Raw genomic sequence first — 22,206 nt, 5'->3', positions numbered from 1 at the left:
TCGTTCCGTATCGGGAGGGGACTACTTTTTTCCAAAGTATATAATATAACTAAGATTGAACTGAATTATCCACGCTAACGTAGAGAACTTAACAACAAATCTGGGGTGAATTATCAACGAGAACGGTGAGAAAATGGCAAGATTCAAATAAACCATCAACAACAGACTGAGGAAATGTCAACGCTAATGTTTACCGTTTTGATTCCATGGACTGTGTAGATTGATTTCTATGTGCTTGGTTTGATTATCTCTACAATACTATGGCTACGATAGTGTGTGATAATTATTTCCTAGTGATGGATGGAAAATCCAAGGGAAAGGGCTTATAAATAGACTCAAACACACTCTGAAATCGAACCACATCTTAAAAAGAGTTAACGAGTCGAATTCCTTGTGAGAAATATGACGATGATAAGGGTTGTGAATTTTCGTGCATGGCTTCTGCTTCTGTTCATCATGCTAATGATGTTGAGCAGCATATCCTCTTCTCAAGCAGCGACAACACCCTCGGGTATGAACATATTGGATTAATGTCTCTTTATATAGTTGATGATATGATTGAATTATATAGTTGATGGTTTGATATGATATGATTGAATTAATGGCTTGTTGTTCGTTTTCCGTGATGATTTGCAGGTTTTCCGTTTGTGTTTATGACTATAGATGCGGAGAAAGCAGCCGCAAGAAAATATGATTACATTGTCGTTGGAGGAGGAACGGCCGGCTGCCCCTTGGCCGCAACGCTGTCTACCAAGTATTCAGTTTTGGTAGTGGAAAGGGAGGATCTCCTTATGGAGATCCCGAGATTGAGAACGCCGATGCTTTTGGAAAGCCATTGGCTGAGACCGACAATTACACTTCCATAGCGCAGACCTTTATTTCAGAGGATGGAGTGAGTAATGTGAGAGCGAGAGTTCTGGGCGGTGGAACTGCTATCAATGCGGGCTTCTACAGTAGAGCGGGCTCCGAATATGTTCGTAATGTGGGATGGGACGAGCGACTTGTAGAGGAGTCGTATGAATGGGTGGAGAAGCAGAATGCCTTCAGACCGCATCAACTGTCGCCTTGGTCTTTGGCTATCAGAGATGGCCTCCTGGAAGCAGGGGTTCTTCCATACAATGGATACACGTTGGATCATTTGGATGGAACCAAGATAAGCGCCTCCACATTTGACAGCAAAGGCAAAAGACACACGGCAGCAGATCTTCTCAGGTCAGCCAATCCCGACAATATCGTAGTCCTTCTCAATGCTACCGTCAGCAGGATTCTCTTCGAAGGTAAATTGTTTCTACGTTTTATATTTCTCCACCACAGTACTGACTTTTCACACCTTTCCTTGCTAATATATTAACGTAATTTTCAATTATTTATAATCTATATTGGAATAAAGCTTTACATACAGATCTGTGAATACAGATTGATTGTTTTGAAGATGAATTATTGTATCATTCAAATTTAGATTGAGTGGTTTGAGGATGAATTATTGGATCATGCAAATATAGATTGAGTGTTTTGAGAATGAATTGGATCATGCAGAAGCGAAGGATAGCTCCTCTCGGAAGCCGAGAGCCAGTGGAGTTGAATTCATGGACCGCCATGGTCGGTCTTATCAAGCTTTCCTCAACGAAACGTCAAGCTCCGGCGAGGTAATCCTTACTGCGGGAGCCTTAGGCAGTCCCCAGTTGCTCCTCTTGAGCGGAATCGGCCCATCCGAACATCTAAAAGAATTCAATATTCCTCTAGTTCTAGATGCGCCCATGGTAGGCCAAAGGGTTCAGGACAACCCGCGTGCATCCGTAAACTGGCTCTCTCACCAATTCTACACCATACAAGTAGTGGGTATCCTTAAAGCCTCTCAAAATTACATCGAGTCGTTGAGCACCTTCGTCAATGGCACCCTATCCTTCAACAAAAACAACGTTTATAGAGAAGTCATTTTTGAGAAGCTGGCATTTCCCTTATCCAGAGGACAGCTTCGTCTGCGTAGTACGGATCCTCGAGACAACCCATCTGTTCGTTACAACTACTATTCTCACCCTCTCGACCTCAAGAGATGCATGCATGGCGTGAGGGTGATCGATAAACTCCTCAACTCACCGTCTCTGCATAGATTTAATGCTAATTCCACTCATGACTTCAACTTCACTGGGCAGCCGCTACCAAAGAACATGTCGGATGATGCGGCCGTGGCTCAGATCTGCCGCGATACGTTGAGCACAATCTGGCATTTTCATGGAGGATGTGAAGTTGGCTATGTGGTTAACCAGAAATATCAGGTCAACGGAGTTGAGGGTCTCAGGATTGTGGATGCCTCAACATTCACAGACGGTCCTGGAACCAACCCACAAGCCACTACCATGATGCTTGGCAGGTAATAACAATAATATTCCTAATATTTCAGTAGGGATTCTATTGCTCTTTTGTAGCTATGGCATACAGAAATAGATCGGTATGATAAATATTGCTAATGCTGTGGACGCAGGTACGTTGGAATGAAGATTATTCGAGGATGGATCTAATGAAGAGAGCATCAGAGCTTCTTCATTGATATTAGCAGAAAAAATGGTAGTTTAGGTATTCTCTTTTATTGTTTACGTTAATAAGGAGTCTCGAGAGCCGCGATGTGTGTTGTAAGATTCTTCACGACTGGATCGAATGAAGGGAGCTTCCGAGCTCCTTCATTGACATTAGCAGAAGAAATGGTAGTTTACGCATTCTATTTTATTGCTTAAATTAATAAAGACTCTCGAAAGCCGCCGCGTGCGTGATTACTTATATCCGCCAGCGATTTAATATTATTTAATAAAGATTCTTTAGCATATACTCACTTTATTATGTAGTGTATGAAATTAATTTTATCATTCAGTGTGTTATTCTCGATACACGACTACACAGAGGGCACTTTTGACCCAAAAAAAAAATTGGTTTCAAATTTATTTTTATTTTTATTTTATTTTTTATTTTAGTTATTTTATATTAAAAATTAATATCAATTGATTTGTATTAAATATAAATTTTAAGACAAAAATAGGTTGAGACAAATATTTTAAGACAAAATACAAAAATAATTTAAGACGAAAATATTTTGAGACAAAACTTTATATTTAAGACAAAAGTAGTTTGAGATAAAAATTTAAAGACAAAACTTTATATTTAAGACAAAAATAGTTTAAGACAAAATCATTTTAAGACAAAAACAGTTTAAGACAAAATTATTTTAAGACAAAAACAATTTAAGACAAAATTATTTTAAGGCAAAACTTTATATTTAAAACAAAAGCATTTTGAGACAAAAATATTTTATTTGGATTCACATGGATGCACTACTAGTTCATTTAGAGAACCTTTGTTGATGTATTATGGTTCAAAGGTGTATGTAGTAGGTGTTGTTTTGGTTATATGAACTCCTACTTAATATAAAAATGATAAACACTAGATATTTGTGTGTAAATTATTTGGATTCACATGGATGCACTACTACATGGAGGGGAATTTTAAGACAATTTTTTAAGACAAAATAATTTTTTTGTCTTAAAATTTTCAATATGACGCATTAGTAAAAAAGGTAAAGGATTAGGGGTTCATCTTTACGCTATTGATGGTTTCTTCGGGAAGTAGAGCGATGGAGGTTGACAACAACTAAGGATATTTAGGGCAATGGAGGCCGAAAATAGAGGTGTGTGTCGTGAGAGGAGTGATGGAGGCACTTTCGAAGAATGTTAATAGATGGTAACATAGTTGGAGTACTTTTCGGGGTCTCCATCGATTGTGTTTTAATATGTGTTTTTTGACTGTTTTATTTATTTTGAACGCTACTTATATCAGTTGGTTGTTGTTATTAGCACATTGTTGTGCTAGATTGGCAACATGGATTAGATTCACCTAAAGGATTGTTAAAAAATGCAGCAAGAAATTCTCAATTTGATTTTGCCTTGATTAAATTGAGAAAAATTGAATTTCCACATTAGTAGACAACTTGGATGCAATTAGCTGCAAATCTACACCATAATTTCTACATCGTATCATAGCAGGATTCACATTAGAGCAGGAATTTCAAATTTGTTTCTCAGGGGGTTCGAATTTGCAGTTCAGTGCAGCAAGATCTCTTATTAACTGAAAATATGACCTTCAATGGGCTAAGGCTAGAGTATGCCTTGGAAGGCAACTCTAATTTCATTGACTAGAAGGATCACATGGAGGAGGTATTCGATGAAAATGGATTGCTAGAATACATCAAGAGAGATGTTACAAAACCAATAGAATCTTATGCCCAAAACCTTGCAAGGTGTGGATAATAATATTGGATGGAGTATGAGATCACATTGTCAGCAATCTCCATGGGAAAGAAAATCCTTATGGAATGTGGTGGGCACTCACAAATCTATTCTAGAATGGTAGTGACCACAAAAAGTTGGTGCTCAAGGATAAACTTTGAAATATCAAGATGTATAAGAATGGCTTTATCCTGCAATATCTGAGGAGGTTCACACAAGTTCGTGATGAGCTTGCAGGAGTTGGTGTTACTCTTTCAAAGGATGACTTGGTAAGAATATCCCTCCTGGGCATTCCCAAGATTTGGCATAACTATCAAGATTAAGTGAACGGGAGGGAGAAACTACCAAATTGGGAACACTTATGGAATGATTTGGTACAAGAGGAAATAAGGCAGAATACCAGAGATGGGACCTCATCCAAGGGCAAGGATGAAGAAAACTTTGCATTAGCTGAAAAGGGAAAGAAGGGAAAAGGGGAATAAATCTCAAACCAAACCAAAATCCAACCAAGGGAGAAAGAAGAAAGATTTGTCAAAAATTAAATGCTTCCATTGTCATGAATACGAGCATTATGCCATGAAGTGCCCACAGAAAAAGGCAATCAAGAAGACCTTAGGAGGAGCAGTCGGTGAAGCCTTGGATTTATAGTTTGACCTTGACTTTACCCTTATTGCATGCATGTCCAAAATAGTGATGGGGAGTGTGTGGTACTAGGACTTAGGTGCATTGTTCCACATGACAGGGTGTAGAGACATTTTCAGTGACTTGGAGGAGAAATATCTCAAGATGCACATCAAGCTAGGGGATGACGGAAGGTACAACATGACCAGTATTGGTATAGTCACCTTTTAGAGGGAGTCAGGCTCCCCTCTCAGGCTCAAGGATGTCATGTTTGTTCTAGGCCTAAAGAAAAATCTCATCTCTATTGCAGTTTTGGAAGACCGTGGTTATGATGTGATCTTCAACAAAGGAAAAACATTCCTAATACACATAGCCATGAGACAGGTGAAGAAGATCGAGGTTTGTGTGAAGAATCTATATAATTTAGATGTGGAAGATTGTGTTGCATTAAAAACTAAGGAAGAGAAAGTGCAGGGCCATGATGTAGGTGAACTTTAGCACATAAGCCTTGGCCATTTGCATCATGGCACCTCGAATATTATACAACAAATATCCACTAGCCTCCCTAAAGGAGCACTTGAGCAGCAGGATGTATGTAAAGGATGTACCTTGGGGAAGTACATAAAATCCTCATTTCATGATCGGGACAACAAAGCGCATGCATTCCAAGAAAGGATCCACTTTGATGTCTGTGGACCTTTCTTGATAGCCTCCATTGCCTGACACAAATATTTTGTCCTTTTTATTGATGACTTCTCACATAAGTGTTGGATCTCTTCATGAGGAAGAAAGAGAAATAGTCTATAACGCGACTTTTTGAAAGGCTTTCCGGCGGGTTTTTCTGGTCGAAATCCGGTAAGAATTTATGGAATCGGAAGTTTGATAACTAGTTTCTACACAATGAAAGCGTCCCAAGGGTTTTCGAAGGTGCTGAATCCAAATATGCAGTTAAAAAACCATTTTAACTGCAACAAAACAAGATTTAACCTCAATTTCTTCTACCGGATTCCGTCACCGGAATCTCCAAAAAGTCGCATTATAGACAACTCCGGAGAAAGATGAGACATTCTCCAAGTTCGTAGAATTCAAGGCGCTAGTTGAGAAAGAAACCAACAAGAAGGTGAAGGCTCTCAGGAGCAATAATGGAGGTGAGTATGTGTTGAATGAATTTAAAAATTTATGTGTGAAAGAAGGCATTCAATGAGAGTTGACAACACCCCCCAACCCACACTAGAATGGAGTGGTTGAAAGAAATATCCATAACATTTTGGAGCAATGAGGGCGATGTTGCATAACCAAGGCCTACCTTTGCATTTGTGGGTTGAGGCATGAAATACAACAGTGTGTTTGTAGAACTGAAGTTCTCATCAGATGTCTCCAAAGACTCAAGGAATAAGATTTAGTTGACCGCATAATTCAGGGTATTTGTGGCTTACACAGAAACTCCCCACAACTAACATGTGTACTTTCCATCACTCATAATGATAGTTGTGTGAACGGATGTAAATTTTGATGAGGAGAAATCTATGTGGTGCTCTCCTGAGAGGGAGATTTAGATGCCACCAAAAGGTGAGATTTTAGTTCAAAAAGAGGAACCTCAGGAAGTTGTAGAGCAACCACAAATTGTGGAGCAGAGAGTGGAGACATTCACTAAAGCAAAATCTCCAGAGAAGGAAGAAAAATAACCAAGGAAGTTGATAGACTTGTGCAGGATGTGAGGGAGAATGTAGGATATCCTTCAAATTTGCGTAAGCAAAGGAGATCACCTGAGAGGTACACTGGCTACATGGCTCTTATGACTGAGCTTATAGAGATTGAGAAATCCTATTTTGAGGAAGAAATTAATGAAATGTTGGAGGAATATGAATCCATTGCAAAGAACCGTGTTCGGGAAAAGGTCCCAAGAACAACATATAAATCAATAGTGGGTTTGAGATGGATCTTCAAGGTGAAGCAGGCAACAAATGGAAGCATAGGGAAGTATAAGGCTAGATTTGTGGCCAAGGGGTACTCTCAAGTTGAGGGAATTGACTATCAGGAGACATTTTCTCTTGTAGTAAGGTACTCATCCATTAAATCAATTCTTGGTCTGGCTATGTAGATGGGGTGGAATATCCACCATATGGGTGTAAAAACATTTGATCAAGAGTCTCATGTGTGCAGACTCAAGTGAGCGTTGTACGATCTCAAATAAGCACCTTGTGCTTGGTACACCAAGATCAATAGTTATCTCACCGGTTTGGGCTTCACCATAAGTGAAGCAGATGTGAACCTCATCACATATGGATAGAAGGAAAATTTCTTATTATTGTCTTATATGTTGATAATTTTATTTTAACTAGTGATGAGCCATTGACCATATCTTACAAGGAGGACCTTGCAAGGGAATTTGAAATGAAGGACACGGGTCTCATGCACTAATTTATCAGGTTGGAAGTATGACAAGCTGATGGGGAATTATTTGTCTCTCAAGGCAAGTATGAAAATGAGATACTGCAGAGATTCTACATGGAGAGTTGTAAACCCATGGAAACACCTCTAACGAACAACTAGAGGAAGGAGGATGCCACTTCAGGTGAAGTGGATGCTACCATTTATCGATAGCTAGTGGGTCCACTCATGTATCTTGTGAACACATGACCAGATATGTGATGTGTAGTCAACGAGCTAAGCCAAGATATGGTTAGGTCAACCAAACTATTTTGGAAGGGAACTAAGCATGTTTTACAGTACCTCACAGGCACTACCTAGTTTGGACTATGGTACAGACAAGCAAAGGGAGTGAAGTTGTGCAGCTTCACGGATGCAGATTGGACATGAAGTCCATTAGAACAAAAGAGTACATCAAGTGTAATTTTTAGTGTTGGGTCCGTAGTTGTTTCTTGGTATGACAGGAAGCAAAGATCTGTGGTGCTCAGCTAGACAAAAGCATAATACATGGCTGCAAGTCAAGAAACATGTGAGGTGATATGGATGAGAAAGATACTTGTTGGACTATTTGATCAGATGAAGGATCCAATTGCGATAATCAGAGTTGCATCAATCTCTCTGAGAATCCTATATTTCACTATCGATCCAAGAATATAGATATCCAATATCACCATTTACGAGATTGTGTCTAGAGGCAGATGATGTTGCTACACTCCATTCTAATAAAGGAGTAACATGTTGACATTTTGACAAAAGATTTGTCAAGAGAGAAGTTCAAATTTCGTAGGTGTAGGATAGGGGTGGTTGATAATCCCTTTCTTGCAGAGAGGGAGTCTTGAAAGGTGTAGCAAGAAATTCTCAATTTGATTTTTCCTTGATTAAATTGAGAAAAATTGAATTTCCACATCAACAGACAACTTGGATGCAGTTAACTTGTGTGACATGGCTTGTGTCACCTGGTTTACTCAGTAAATTTGAGTTGGAGGAGTTAGAGTTCAGTTAAGCACGTATGATTTCTAATTTGTAGCAATCAAAGTTAGATATCTCAAGTTGTTTTCAGTTAAACTAGTTCCAACTGCTTGAGGAACTAGTGGAAGGCCAATTGTGCAGTGGGACTTCAGTCAAACTCAGTGATCATCCAGTTAACTGATCAATCAGCCTAAAATATCTAATGCATGGAGAATTCTAGTTCCCCAGCTGTGGTGGAGATTCCAAGGCAGTGTATCATCAACTGTAGACTAACCTTGAGTGTACAGGTGTTGCATGCAGTTAGATGATCAACCTTTGGAATTTCGCAATCCATTTTGTAAAAATTCCTAAATAATAGGGGCTTAATTTCTCAAGGAATTACACAAGGAAATATGGGCTCAAGCAAAGGTAGAAATTTACTAAGTCTAGGTTAGAGATTCTCAGTGAGTAGAGAGACAAGTCATTCACTTGTAGGTTGTGCTCAGTTGAGCAAATAAATTGCAATACATTTCTATTGATCATATTAATGCAAACATACATTGGGGTTTTTAGTATATTGTTTTCCCTAGGAAAAATTTTGTGTGCATGTGTGTTATTTCTTATTGCATGTATGAAATTTTTGTTCTAAATTGTGAATTACCTTCCAGAGAGCATTAGAGTAGGTTTGTGTCCTATGATTTTGATTAAAACTTCATGAGTAGTTGCAACTCTACACCATAATTTCTACAAGGATGGTGGAGGGAAATTATCTATGACAACTTTTGCGAGAAGAAGACGTTGAGGATAAAAGATTGGATTTTGGAAGAATTAGTCACAAAATTCACAAGGGCGGTAATTTTGGTTGTAGGTGTGGAGGTAGATGGATTAAATGTAATTTTGGCTGCATGTGTGTAGGTAGACAAGTCATAGTTACTCCTTTGATTTTTGTCGATGATGTGTTACTATTTGGTAGATTGACCTCTTTTGATTGGTCTCTAGACTCCTTATGAATAATATTAAATCTCATATGATTTCTTCTTACCCAGATGATGCATTGGTACTGGAGATTTATCATATTTTTGGTGTTATCTCCACTGCATTGGATGCAGATTTTAAATATCTTAGATTTATGCTCCAACCTAATTGTTATGGAATTAAGGATTGGAGCTGACTTATAGAGAAAATCCACTGTATACTTTTATCATGGGCACACAGGTGGCTCTCCCTAGGAGGCAAGTTGACTCTAGTTCGAGCAGTCCTTCAGAGCATCTTTGTATATTGGCTTCATATTTTTGCTCTGCCTAAGAATATCAGTAAATGTATCTTTCTGGCTTCATCTTGGCATGGGACAATTTGTGTCATAAAGGACAGAGTGGGCCTGGTTGTTGTTTACTCTGTATGGAGGCGATGGATGACCATACTCATCTATTTCTTTGATTCTCCTTAGTAAAATCAATTTGGAATGGTGTATTTAATATGTTGCATTTACAGGCAGATTAGAACTACTCTTTTGTGGTTTATTGTATTAAGTACTGGATTATTGAATATAAAACATTTGGACAACTTCTAATATACATTGGGGTTTCGACCCAAAGAATGCATTACTGTCCCAAGCTCCTTTGTTGTGATACATCCACCTCCATCCTTGTAAAAAAATCTAAAAGCCTCCCTGAACCTAGACATAACCTCCATCCCATATTCCTTTAGTAGATAAAACCCTTCTCTCATTTTCTGACCATGCCAATCTACCCTCCATCCCATATTCTCTCACGAGCCCTGTGTAAACCACCATTTCGTTCAAGGATGGGGATTTTGATGCCTACTCTAACCATATTTGTTAGATAGCTTCCCCCTTTTCTTGCTTATGGTTTCTTGAGTTGGCCTCCTCTAAATATTCCCTACTCTCCTTAAATTATTTGGAAGGTAGTCTTTGGCTGCTAACCGCATTTTACTGGAGATCCTTGACATGTCCCTTGAAATTTTGATTCGGCCCCATGATCTATTTTATGCCAGTGAGTCGAAAGCTTTAGATTTCTTTTGCGCATATTCATTCATGACCAAGCACTATACCACTAGTTCTAAGAATCTTGTGGTTACTATCACCACAATAAATGTCTATTGTATTTTAGAGGAGATAAGAATTGTATATTTCCCTTTGGGACACTCAAAAAATATTTTGATGCACCCTATTTCTCTAACACTCTAGTCTACTTTATGACCTTAATTCCCATTCCATGTTCATCCATGTGGATGCACTTTATGATGTTATAGGACAACCTAATGTCCTTGTCAACTCCCTCTCATCTTCCTTGCCATGTTTTCTAGGACTTGTGTAGCCAACAAGAAATTCGGGAGATGAATGACAACAAGGTAGAAAATCAAGGGGTTTTCAAGTCATTTATTTAGGGTTCCCACTAGAATAGTCCCACCATATGATCCACCCAATCCCTAAATTGGGGTTTAGTTCTATTTCAATTAATTATTAGATGATCATGGTGGGCCATGATTCCAAGTTAAATGTTATGACTCTTCATAGGATGTTATTGGAGATACTTTAGGAGACACCTCTTTGGCTAAAGGGTTAAGGAAGGATTTTGACTTCAATATCAATACATCAACCATATCCTCAACATTTCTCCCATCAACCATATCCTCAACATATTGAACCAACAATCAAGAAGACAACTGAGGTGAAGCATGGGCATCCTCTCTCGCCCATGTTGTTCAGGATATATATCAATCTATGAATGCCTCTACACTCCACCAACTGTGCATCAATAAAAATTTTGGTTTCCCCACTGTCCACCAAGATGGATACACGTTGTCCCTGCATTGTGCCTCTGATTGCCAAAATTTCAAAATTGGGATTTTCCATGTCAAAATTTTAATTCAAGATTGACCATGCATTGGAAGGCCATTAACACAATATTAGGACATAAAAAATGAATAATTGACACAATACCAAATACAATACATAAATTGAGTTTTATCTCACAAGGTATCTAGATGCTAATTGAGCAAGTTCACACGAAGAGAGAAAGGCAATGTCATGATACATTGTTCAATTTGTAATCAAGAGCATTATCTTGGATAAGGGAGAAGTAACATTTAGTTTCTTTCTCATATACAAATGAAAAATTATGAATCAATGTCAAATGCCTTTCATGAAGCAATGTTGTTTTAAAGGGTGTTAGGAAGCTTGCATTGTAGGCAAGACCCTCACACCATACTAGATTGTGTTAACCATGTCTAGTGATCTCAAATTTCATGAGCATGTTCAATGAGTGACCATAAATAAGGGGTGTCAGAGTGGCTAATAATCATAGCTTATAGTGGATGACTGTCATCGTACATAACATTCGTGGTCCAAGTCATTTGTTTGGTGCCCAATGTTGGTGAATCATTGCATTGCATCATGGTAGCATATCTTGCCTTTTTTAAAGCAAAAATACATTGAAAATAAATTAAGTTATGTCTCATTCAAATGTTAAATATTGTTGTGTTGTGAGTGGTTTGCATATTATATGTATCATGTATCTATAATCACTTATTTCAAGCATACTTTAAGAAATAAAGGAAGAGGTGCAGGGCCTTGCCATAAGAAGGACTCCCACCAACTCCTCTCCTCATAGCAATTTTTCAAATGTTAGCCCATAAATCAAACACATGCCCTTGTTTCTCTAGTTTGGAAGCCCTTGGATGGATATGACAATGAACTCCACCCAACCAATGCTTTAGCCCATTAATCAATTTTTCAAATGTTAGCCCATAAATCAAATCGTGTGTACTCTCCATCTCTCAAGATGACAATGGTCACAAGAGATGTGAAGTTTGATGAGGAGAAGGCAATGAGGTGTTCTCCTGAGAGGGAGCTTCAATTGCAGCTTGATCAGGAACTTTTGGCTCCAAAGGAAGAACCTCAGGAAGTTGTGGAGTAGCCACAGGAAAAGGAGTAGAGAGTGGAGACATCCAGAGAAGGAAGGAAGCAGACCAGGGAAGCTAACAAATTATTGCAGGATTCTTGAGAGAATGTGGGAGCACCCACATCACAATGCAAGCAAAGGAGGTCATAGGATCAGTACACTGGGTACATGGCTTTGATGAGTGAGCTAGTTGAGACATAAACATCTTCATTCAAGGAAGCAGTGCAATAACCAATATGGGTTGATGCTATGGTAGAGGAATATGATTCCATTGTCAGAAACAGTGTTTTGGAATTGGTCAAAAGACCAACAAACACATCAGTGGTTGGTTCGAGGTGGGTTTATAAGATAAAGCATGCAAAAGACGGGAGCATAGAGAAACACAAGGCCTGATTTGTCGCCAAGGGGTTCTCTCGGGTGGAGGGAATTGACTATGAGGAGGCCTTTGCTCCAGTAGCAAGGTACTCACCCATCAAGTCAATTCTAGCACTGTTAGCACAGATGAGGTGGAAGATCCACCAAATTGATGTGAAGATAACATTCCTCAATGGAGTTATTAAGGAGGAGGTGTATATTGAGCAATCGAAGGGGTTTGAGACCTTCAACAGAGAGTCGCATGTGTGTAGACTCAAGTGAGCATTGTATGGACTCAAACAAGCACCCCATGCTTGGTATACTAGGATCGATAACTATCTCACTAGTTTGGGCTTCACCAAAACTGAAGCAGATGCAAACCTTTATCACATTGTGGTAGAAGGTAAATTATTGATTAATACAAGAAGGGTACCACCAACCACATTGTATAATGCCTCAATTAGCCCCTATTTGTGGTGCTAAAAATAGTTCTTAACTCGTTTTTATTATTATTTTACTATTTGAATTTGGTTTTTATTATTATTTACTATTTGAATACTATAATAATTATTGAGTAATATAAAATATTTTTATAATGATAATATATAACAAAAATATTATAATAATTAGTTGTTGGAGTAAAAATTAATTAATGTCTGTGACAACACCAAGAATATCAACAATGGAGTTGATGTTTGTTGTTCTGATATCATCAATTGATTTTATATTGAATCGCACTGTTGGATTATGTTTTTTTTCGTTGGCAACATGTTCTATGGTAGATGTTGCATTCAACAAAATTTCCCAGTCATTGTTCAAGTGATTGTATTGCTTATTAGCCATTTTTACATTCCCTTTAGAGACAATGTAGACATTTTCATTTTGGATTTTGTCGAAAAAATAATCTGCGACATTGTTGAAACATGTAATATGTATTTCTCCACCCTCAATATCGAACAGGTCAAAACCAAACACTTTACTGGGTCCATATTGATTCTAAAACTATCGAAGAGCTATTTTCCTTTGGACGTATCCTTTTATGGACCAGTTTGAGTGGTAAGGGTTTAACGATTTGATGGGAATTTGAACTGGCAGAACGGATGGAGTTGGAGTAGTTGGAAGAGGGCAGTGTCTTTTTGTTAAAGGATGTGGGTCTGATGAGGATGGAGTGTTTTCATCAGATGTGATGGGGATACTCATAGTTTTTGGATTGCCAATTAAGAGTGCAAATGAAGTAGATATTTCGAAGTCTATTAGCTTTATAGACCTACACGACAAATGAGAGTCATAGGGATAACTGTTAGAAGCGGTTGTGTTATAAATAAAAAATGTTAAATTTGAAATAAGAAATTTATAACAAACTTACGTTGAAGGACCAATAGCTGAGGTAGTCCAACTTTTAACATTTATAACATAACCCTTTTGTAGCAAGCCTATTGCTACGAGATCATTGAAATCTTTTGGAAGCATGATGTGTTTCTTATGTGTTCCATCTGAAATTGTAGTACGATATCGTGGAGTTGAATTTTGCATTGATTGTATTGGTTCAAGTTCAAGAATTTGTAGGTATGGTTGAATATGAGTTGATCGAGATAACATTGAGGAAATTTCATTTTCAGTAAGGTTTGTTGTCATTTTCTGGTACAAAACAAAACACAAAAATGTTGTTTTCTTCATGTAAGATGTTTAAAATTCATTACATTCCTACAGCAAAGGGAAAGAAGCATGTTCAGTTTTTTTCTAAATGAGTGGGCATCTAAGCTTGTAAACACAATGAAGAAAGATATTTATTACAACAACTTTTATACGATCATTTTTTTTGAAGCATATTTCCACCAAGCGAAGAGGAAGAAGGAGAGGGAGAAACAAACGAAGTAGAAGGTTTGGGGGTAACTCTAGTATCATCTGGTTGCTGATTTGATTGCCCAAGAATCATGGTGTTTTGAACAACAGAGGTCGAGAAAAGCCATACCGGCGGGCGAAGTGCAAGCCCTGGAAGGGACAATGTAGCCGTATGAGGTACACCAACATCTCCCCTAGAGGAAAAGGGAGTAGGATTCCCCCAAGGGGAAATCCTTGATTGGTGGACTCCATTTTCTCAAACTGAGACCAATGAGGGAGCAGTGATGTTATTCCGATTTGAATAAATTTTATGACGCTTTGACACAACTTGCTTTTTCAATTTTTAAGAGTCGAGAAAAAGCTAAAGATGACTCTAGTCGCCTTCGATTTGGGTAACTCTAGTATCATCTAGTTACTGAGTTGATTGTTCAAGAATCACGGTGTTTTGAACGACAGAGGTCGAGAAAAGCCATACTGGCAGGCCAATTGAAAGCCCTGGAAGGGACAATGAGGTGCACCAACATCTCCCCTAGAGGAAAAGGGAGTAGGATTCCCCCAAGGGTAAATCCTTGATTGGTGGACTCCATTTTCTCACCCTAAGACCAACGAGGGAACAGTGAAGTTATTCCGATTTAAATAAATTTTATGACGCTTTGACACAATTTGCTTTTTCAATTTTTAAGAGTCGAGAAAAAGCTAAAGATGACTCTAGTCGCCTTCGATTTTTAATGAGCCTGAAGTGACAAGTGCTCAGATGGTCCTTTTCTTTTAAGGAGTCTGAAAAGGAACAAAAGTGACTACTTTGGATATCTAGACAGGGGGATTACCAAACCAATCGCAAAACTGCAGAATACTTTTTATGGTATGGCAGTCAATCTTCCCGAATGCTGTGTTCAATGCATTACAATCGATAGGGCGACAGACATGGCTTCCTAAGGATAAAGTATATAGCCTACTGTGGTCTCCCAATATATACTCGATGATATGTGGGAGCACAAGTTCGTACTGGCACTTGTCGTTTCAAAGAGGAGGAATCACCCAACCTACGATGAAAGTGATAGTTACCAGGCTTTACGACGCCGGAATACGTCTCTAGCCTAGACTTCTAAATGGTGTGCGTTAGGTTCCAAAGCATTTTTATGTTTATTGAAATGTATTTTACAGTTGATCTTTCTTAAGAAGTTTGCCTTTAAGGTTGATCACGTGATGTACATATACAATTCCTAAATATGCAATCTAAGATGATAAACAGTCGTTTACTTTCTTTTTGCAGTGAAAATCCTAGCTAGTAAGGAAAGAGAAGTGAAATTGTTTCAACATAGAGCAGAGAGCACACAATAAGTCCTAAATCAATTTCCGCATGCATTCTAAATGTAAATGTACATGCATGTATTTGTTTTCCGCTTTCTTAATGTGTGGATGACAAAGAAAATGCCAAGTGGAATATAATATCAATACAGGGATATGACTATTCCAGAATTCTGACAGACATAAGCAAAGCTATTAAAGTTTGTATCTAAGATTTTCTAGAGTCTGTTCACTAGAAACAAGATAGTCACGATGGCACCACTTTGCATTAGTTTAACACAAAGGAATAAAGTTTAAATTACCAAGAAAGAATATATATAACTGAATCATTTCAATCAGGAAATAATTTTGAATCAAATTTATAAGACTCTGTAGTTGCTCAGTGGCTAATGTACAATTGATGGAAGAGGATTTTCTATCATGGTCCATGGATGAAATAGAAATGAAGCAAAAACTCGGAAAGGAGATTAAGTCTGTTACCGGAGATGAAGCAATACAGAAAATGTCCAGAAATGTCCTTCAACACTGAAAGTTGAATTGCCCAGTGACAAAACAGAGTAGGCCAAGGCAAAGTATTTGTATTTAACATTGCTGTGTGAGTAACCAACATAAGCTGCATAGTGCTATGCAAATTAATAGTCTCTGCGGGAAAAAAACCCAATATAATCCACACAATCTAATCCTCATGAGGAAGGTTTTGCAGGGATTTAAAGGTTTTCTTATGTTATAAAATCCTAGGCTAATGTGGGTGTCCCAACAAATAACAATGTATACCATAATACCCACTTACTATTAAGCATCGTCTCCAAAGGAACTTGAACAATATGATAAAAGATTCATCTTTTACTTCTATAATATACATAATGTTAAATATATGAAAAACACTTTCTGCTTTCAAGTAAGTTGTTTTTTTCTCCTTTCATATTATCAACCATTTCCATGGCTCATGTTTTTAATATGTTTAGCCTACCACCTTATACTTGGAAGTTGGTACCGAATGTATAGTGTTGAATAACTAATTGTTTTAGCTCCATGCTGTACACTTTAGAATTAATGCATGCATTTTACTTGCTTAGTTTCTATCTGACCATTTATCATTTGTTATAAACTATAATGCAATCATGTGACCAAGATGCTTACTTTTTGGAGGGGAATAATCAATAGACATTGTGCAAAGACCCTTTCAAAAGATGATAGATTCCCCAACTATGTATATATAACTGTTATCCATTCATATTTACTTGTTATTTTTATTTTATTTGTAGCTGACTCCCATGTTTAGCAAGAGGAAACTTGTAGGAAAAATGGTTTCCAATAGAGGCTACTTCTTTCTTATTTCTGTAACTATCTCCATCCTTGCTGAAGAAGCCATCACTAAATTTGAATAGATTCATAAAATGGGTGGCTATAACTTCTTCCTTAACATCCAATTTAAGCTCAAATTACTAAACAAATGTTGTCAACAGGCTTTCTAGTCCATTCCACATATTATGATCTATTTGTAGGTGTAAAACTATGTCCGTTGCAAGATAATTGTTAATCAGCTAAGAACCCCTTTGTAGGAGATGTATTTGTTTAAGACCTGAAATTATTATTATCATATACCCTATGGCATATTTATTAAGAAAAAGATGAAGTAAAGAGACGTCATTGCAACAGGATTCCTTCCTTCATAAACATCAACATGAAAACATGAAACTCCATTCTGTCTAATGTTTTTGGGACAACCCATAGATGTATCCTGATAGTGTTAACTTAGCATCCAACTATTGTAAAAAGGGAAATAAAAACAGAAACTACAAATTAGTTAATATCATATTTAGCTTGCAACTGCTTGCTATATAGTAAAAAATGGCTATTGTCAGATAAAGGTAGGGAGAAACAACTGCAAATTCAATAACAGAACAGAGATTAAACTGCATGCAAGATGATCCAAGAACAAGTAGTAAAGAAAAAATTACCAACACTTTCTCCAAGGTGCGTAGATATCGAATTCAGCTGTGCCCTGTTCTCATAAAGGCGCTAAATAGCTTGCCTCGATCTTACAATTTCTTTTGCCAAATTCTGCCCAAGAAAATTTTGACTCATTAAAGATAAAAGCAAAGCCTGTTTCTGAGCACTATCAACCTTGCTGATGTTCTTTAGTCACAAACATGATATCATTAAATTTAGTACAATATGATATCATTAAATTTAGAAATTGTACTAGAGAGAAATATAACAAGAATTGTTACTGGAGGTTCAACCCAAGATACATAAAAAATGATGGAAAGCAGTACATCAGCCAGCATTCAGTGCAAACACACCTCACAAGATCAATACTAAATCTGTAGCATTGGATGCCATGTGATGTCAATAAAAATGATTATTGACATGCAAAAAAATGGACTGATAAATCTACGAACATTCCATTTTCCAGGTAACACCCTTGCTTATGTGGCAGTCTTAAAATGGTGGAAAAATGCTCCTTAGACTCTAGAAAACATAGCAAAGCTAACATGCATATTAATTTCGAGGTTCGGACTTTGGTTTCTATTTCCTTTGCAGGTCGTATATGATGCAGACCTATGAAAGATAGAGTCATTCAGAGTGCAGAAATTTGGCTTTTCTTTTCATTTGGAGGCCCTATTCAGTGCAGCTTTTATATGACAAATAAGATAACTTGTAAGATACATAAATTATTTCAAATAATAGTTCTATTCCCCTGGGCCACTTCTATCCCCCTGGGCCATACCCACATGCTGATGAGCCCCTTTTACAAAGGACAAGAACGATGGAGAGTTTGGATAAGGTTATTCATCTACAGTCTTGATTATATGGATGGGATGAAATTCCTCCAGATCCACCCCATGGTCATTTTAGGATTCAGAATATACACAATGTTGTTCTTCATCTTCATTTTGTGTTCTTTTTTACAGACAAATGGTCTCCTAGACTTTTCAACTTGCTCAGACACATCTTGTGTTAATTCCTATAATTCTGGTTTCTGTACCCTGAGATACAACACCAAAACTATTGCAGTAAACAATAGATTTAACATAAGAAGTGAAGAAATATAAGAAGTTGATATTCTTGGTCTCATAAGAAAAGAATATATCTGAGTGTGAGTGTTAGCCCTGAGTTTACTGAATGGAACTTCGTTAGTAAATGGATACTTCTAAAATTCAAATTTGAGATTGATGAAGACCTATTGGACTACTTTGCCTAGGACTGAATTATTACTTCGAGATTGTGCAAATTTCTTGTACTTGAATCTTCTACAATTGTTGAGATGAGCATATTCTTGATTTCTTTTTATGGTTGATATATCCAAGTCCAGTTAAGGTAACTTAAATTTTCTCTGCAGAGCGATGTTCAACTCTAGAAGGCGAGGAATCATTCAGCTGCTGGGAGACATTTTTTGAATTTGAGAAGATGAAGGTTTGATTTTCATAAACATTGATATTTGTTCTGTTTAGCATGTAAGAGTAAGAGGCCAAATGTAAGAAGTGAGTATTATATCAGAATTGTTGAAAAGCATTAAGGAACTACATGCTTTCCTAAATAGTTGGTGAACTTTCCCAATTTTTATAGTGATGCAAGAATTCTGATAAGCAAATGAAGAGCTTCTATCCACTTTTATATATTTTTCTCGGTTTAAAATTGCTGAAATATAGCATAGATGCAAAAAAATATCTGGAACGCTAGCCTTATGAGCTAGATACAAATTCTAATGTGTTTAACGAGAATATAAAATGTAAAATTTGCATTAGGAATTTGAGGAGCTGTGTAATGTTTCATCTTCAGAGGATGGAATCTCTGACTGTCAGCCCTTGGAACAAATGGAAAACTTAGTGAGACAATCAGGGGGCATCAAATCTCTCATTGGCAATGTAAGCACGATTGCAAAAATGCCAAAGCTGAAAAATGAGGCTCGGAGCAAAGAAAAAATCCCAATGACTTCATCCAGTTCTCCAGTTAGTGATGTCAATTCACCAAAAGAACATCATTTCATTATTTGTTACATACTGGAACCCATTATTTTTGTTCCATACTCGAACCCATTATTGACATGCAAAAAAATGGACTGATAAATCTACGAACATTCCATTCAAAGATTTTTCCCCTGCTTGATATCAATCACAAAGTTGCAGTAAACAATAGATTTAACATAAGAAGTGAAGAAATATAAGAAGTTGATCTTCTTGGTGTCCTAAGAAAAGCATATATCTGAGTGTGAGTGTTAGCCCTGAGTTTACTGAATGGAACTTTGTTAGTAAATGGATACTTCTAAAATTCAAATTTGAGATTGATGAAGACCTATTGGACTACTTTGCCTAGGACTGAATTATTACTTCGAGATTGTGCAAATTTCTTGTACTTGAATCTTCTACAATTACTGAGATGAGCATATTATTGATTTCTTTTTATGGTTGATATATCCAAGTCGAGTTAAGGTAACTTAAATTTTCTCTGCAGAGCGATGTTCAACTCTAGAAGGCGAGGAATCATTCAGCTGCTGGGAGGCACTTTTTGAATTTGAGAAGATGAAGGTTTGATTTTCATAAACATTGATATTTGTTCTGTTTAGCATGTAAGAGTAAGAGGCCAAATGTAAGAAGTGATTATTATATCAAAATAGTTGAAAAGCACTTAGGAACTACATGCTTTCCTAAATAGTTGGTGAACTTTCCCAATTTTTAAAGTGATGCAAGAATTATGATCAGCAAATGAAGAGCTTCTATCCACTTTTATATATTTTGCTCGGTTTAAAATTGTTGAAATATAGCATAGACACAAAAAAGATCTGGAATGCTAGCCTTATGAGCTAGATACACATTCTAACATGAAAACATGCAACTCCATTCTGTCTAATGTTTCTGGGACAACCCATAGATGTATCTTGATAGTGTTAACTTAGCATCCAACTATTGTAAAAAGGGAAATAAAAACAACAACTACAAATTAGTTAATATCATATTTAGCTTGCAACTGCTTGCTATATAGTAAAAAATGGCTATTGTCAGATAAAGGTAGGGAGAAACAACTGCAAATTGAATAACAGAATAGAGATTAAACTACATGCAAGATGATCCGAGAACAAGTAGTAAAGAAAAAATTACCAACACTTTCTCCAAGGTGCGTAGATATCGAATTCAGCTGTGCCCTGTTCTCATAAAGGCGCTGAATAGCTTGCCTCGATCTTACAATTTCTTTTGCCAAATTCTGCCCAAGAAAATTTTGACTCATTAAAGATAAAAGCAAAGCCTATTTCTGAGCACTAGCAACCTTGCTGATGTTCTTTAGTCACAAACATGATATCATTAAATTTAGTACAATATGATATCATTAAATTTAGAAATTGTACTCGAGAGAAATATAACAAGAATTGTTACTGGAGGTTCAACCCAAGATACATAAAAAATGATGGAAAGCAGTACATCAGCCAGCATTCAATGCAAACAAACCTCACAAGATCAATACTAAATCTGTAGCATTGGATGCCATTTGATGTCAATAAAAATGATTATTGACATGCAAAAAAATGGACTGATAAATCTACGAACATTCCATTTGCCAGGTAACACCCTTGCTTATGTGGCAGTCTTCAAATGGTGGAAAAACGCTCCTTATACTCTAGAAAACATAGCAAAGCTAACATGCATATTACTTTCGAGGTTCGGACTTTGGTTTCTATTTCCTTTACAGGTCGTACATGATGCAGACCTATGAAAGATAGAGTCATTCAGAGTGCAGAAATTTGGCTTTTCTTTTCATTTGGAGGCCCTATTCAGTGCAGCTTTTATATGACAAATAAGATAACCTGTAAGATACATAAATTATTTCAAATCATAGTTCTATTCCCCTGGGCCACTTCTATCCCCCTGGGCCATACCCACATGCTGATGAGCCCCTTTTACAAAGGACAAGAACGATGGAGAGTTTGGATAAGGTTATTCATCTACAGTCTTGATTATATGGATGGGACAAAATTCCTCTAGATCCACCCCATGGTCATTTTAGGATTCAGAATATACACAATGTTGTTCTTCATCTTCATTTTGTGTTCTGTTTTACAGACAAACGGTCTCCTAGACTTTTCAACTTGCTCAGACACATCTTGTGTTAATTCCTGTAATTCTGGTTTCTGTACCCTGAGATACAGCACCAAAACTATTGCAGTAAACAATAGATTTAACATAAGAAGTGAAGAAATATAAGAAGTTGATCTTCTTGGTCTCATAAGAAAATAATATATCTGAGTGTGAGTGTTAGCCCTGAGTTTACTGAATGGAACTTCGTTAGTAAATGGATACTTCTAAAATTCAAATTTGAGATTGATGAAGACCTATTAGACTACTTTGCCTAGGACTGAATTATTACTTCGAGATTGTGCAAATTTCTTGTACTTGAATCTTCTACAATTGCTGAGATGAGCATATTATTGATTTCTTTTTATGGTTGATATATCCAAGTCCAGTTAAGGTAACTTAAATTTTCTCTATAGAGCGATGTTCAACTCTAGA

At 37.1% G+C, this 22,206-nt stretch overlaps 1 pseudogene across 1 annotated transcript; it reads left to right on the top strand.

Annotated features, from left to right (window-relative positions):
- The first annotated feature begins 266 nt into the window (after positions 1 to 266).
- LOC149151158 ((R)-mandelonitrile lyase-like) lies at positions 267 to 2,821 on the top strand (annotated as a pseudogene). The gene is made up of 4 exons (XR_016262823.1): positions 267 to 511; positions 637 to 1,277; positions 1,537 to 2,371; positions 2,483 to 2,821. The product of XR_016262823.1 is annotated as a (R)-mandelonitrile lyase-like (transcript).
- Positions 2,822 to 22,206: the final 19,385 nt, after the last annotated feature.

Source organism: Pinus tabuliformis, chromosome 9 (assembly GCF_031772625.1).
Source record: "Pinus tabuliformis cultivar Carrire ecotype Pingquan chromosome 9, CPIR1, whole genome shotgun sequence".
Taxonomy (NCBI): domain Eukaryota; kingdom Viridiplantae; phylum Streptophyta; class Pinopsida; order Pinales; family Pinaceae; genus Pinus; species Pinus tabuliformis.
Note: the sequence above shows the minus strand (reverse complement) of the source record. Positions and strands in the feature narration are given on the sequence as shown.